The sequence below is a fragment of the Echinops telfairi genome, unplaced genomic scaffold, assembly GCF_000313985.2.
Source record: "Echinops telfairi isolate 266 unplaced genomic scaffold, ASM31398v2 ScPeMD7_5592;HRSCAF=6446, whole genome shotgun sequence".
Lineage (NCBI taxonomy): Eukaryota > Metazoa > Chordata > Mammalia > Afrosoricida > Tenrecidae > Echinops > Echinops telfairi.
This window is the reverse complement of record NW_022109491.1, coordinates 15,213,987-15,216,368: the sequence shown is the minus strand read 5'-3', so window position 1 is coordinate 15,216,368 and position 2,382 is coordinate 15,213,987. Positions and strand designations below refer to the sequence as shown.

Below are 2,382 nucleotides of genomic sequence, written 5' to 3'. Positions count from 1 at the left end.
GGCGGGGTCATGCACGCCGCAGACCGCAGGCAGGGGGCGGGGACGTGGAGCACGCGCGGGCGGGGGCGAGGGATTAGCCCTCAGGTGAAGGACTCGCAGGTAGAGGCCAGCGAGCTGGAAGACCCGGAGCTGGGTCCCAGGGTGTAAGAGAGGTCCCGTTGGGGCCCGCGTCTAGTAGACGGATGCGCGGAGGAGCAAGGGTCCCGCAGGTCATGGAAAGAAGATGCCGCGAGGACCGACGAAGGAGAGAAGCCTCCGTCTCCTGCCGCATGCCTGGCCCCTGCGCCCTGCTGCATGGCGCTCCTAGCACCCAGCGGGCTTCTGCAGGGCCCGCGTACCCGGGATTTTCCAGCTCGGCGATGCTGCGGCGCCTTGGACCAACCTCCGTGAAATCAGGTGTTGAGATGGGGTGTATTTATTTGGGGGGGCCTATCTCCCCCGCCCTCCCTGTAGCCTCTTCAAGGACAGAGCCCAGCATAAGGCAGTGATACAACTATTGTTATATATTCTATTACATATTCGTTCCATCACCGATCGTTTTTGAATGCCTCCTAAGATGCCCAAACATTGAACTAAACCCTAAGGCAGAGCCCAAACTCTCTTGGAATACAGGAGGACGACCGCAAATAAATACAAAGGACAAGTAGTGATGTAGTGATGATGCCATAAGCGAAAGACGTGGAAGAAGGGTGCAAATTAGACCAGAGATGACGAGGAGCCATTTGAGAAGGTTGGGAGAGATGGGCAACTTGCCTTGCCTGGTCGGATTCTGTGTGTGACACCACACACAGCACACCCACACCCACACTCCCTTAGCAAACAGCAGGATCCCTCACCCCTGCCTTCCCCCATCATGGAGAGTTTCCACCAAAAACTGACTGGGTTCTTAACGGTGGAAACTCATTGTACCTCATCTGAACCAGGATCTGAGTACTGATTATTCAAAGAGCAGTTTGCAGGATGTATTTAAGATGCCATGGTTTGACTTTGTTGGCTTGCTGTGATGGTGGGACAGACGTGTGCCTTCCACACACCCCCACTGAGAGGGCATTTTTAGTGTCTTTGAAACCCCAATTTTCTGATAGTTCTCAACCTGTGTCCCTAACTGTCTTCTGAGTACCACTGTTTCACTTCTCCGAAGAAAGTATAGAAATTACCCCAGTCAGTACATAGCAGCCCCTGCCACCTCTGTACCTCACCTCTGTACTTCACACATCGATTTGATTTAAGATGGGCTAAAATGCCACCCTCCTCTTTCTTCCTTCCTTAAGTAAATTGTTATTAGCACTAACTGTTATTGTTCGGTGCCAGCAAGTCAATTGCAACTCACAGGGACACTACCTACACCAGAACAACGCACAGAAAACTGCCCTGTCCTCTCCCAGCCTCACAGTGGGTATGTTTGAGGCCATTGTTGCAGTCATGAAGAACCTGTACATAGCACTCACTCAGACAAAACCCAACTCACTGCCATCCGGTGGATTCCGGCTCCTGGTGAACCTATAGGACAGAAGAGAACCACCCCTGCAGTCCCAGGACTGCAATTTACAGGAGTAGAAAGTGGCATCTTTCTCCCTCAGAGCAGCTGATGGTTTCGAATTGCTGACCTTGTGTTTACCATCCCAGCTTGTAACCCACTATACCACCAGGGCTAAATAATCATGTAAAATTAACGAGGTTCCATGTACTGTTCTAGCACAGGGGATGCAGCATTAAGAAAGCAGACAGCATCCTGTCCTCAAGAGATCTTTGGGTCTAGTTCAGGACCAGTCCCTAGAGAAGAGCATCATGCTTGGTAGAGTTGACCAGAATTGACAGAGTGGCTACCACCATGGGCTCAAATATATCAATTGTGAGGAGGGCGCAGGACTGGGCAGTGTTTCATTCTGTTCTGCTTTGGGTCACTATGAGCCTGAACCGACTGGATGGCACCTAACAACACGGACCCTGGCCGGGTCAGGCCTCGGCGCCGCCGCAGTCCCTCATCCCGGCTCCATTCATAGGGGCACCCCCGCCCGGCCGGCGGGCGGGGCCAAGGACCCGCGGACCAGGCCGGCCCGCCGAGGCCAGGGAGGAAAATAAAAAGTTAAGACCAGAACTTACCTAAAATGGCTCCTGCAGCAGCCAAAATACAAACAGCTATTATTTGGTGAAGTTTAGCTCCGACACCCTGCAAGGACACCCTAACCCAGCTCGGGCCCGCCTTCCCTGCCACGCCATTGGGCTTCGCTGGCCCAAAACACAGAGTCGTAGGTCAGCTCGGCTGTCGCTCACGCCGAAGCCCATTTCAAGCTTGCTTGCAGGGGCGAGTGATGGGCTCGCTCCACTGTGCTCGTATTTGCATGGATGTGATCGAGGCGCTGATTGGCCGGCGTCGGGACC

At 53.7% G+C, this 2,382-nt stretch overlaps 1 pseudogene; it reads left to right on the top strand.

The window, feature by feature from the left end:
* The first annotated feature begins 212 nt into the window (after positions 1-212).
* LOC105979839 overlaps positions 213-2,382 on the top strand; it is an 11,603-nt pseudogene continuing 9,433 nt past the window's right edge.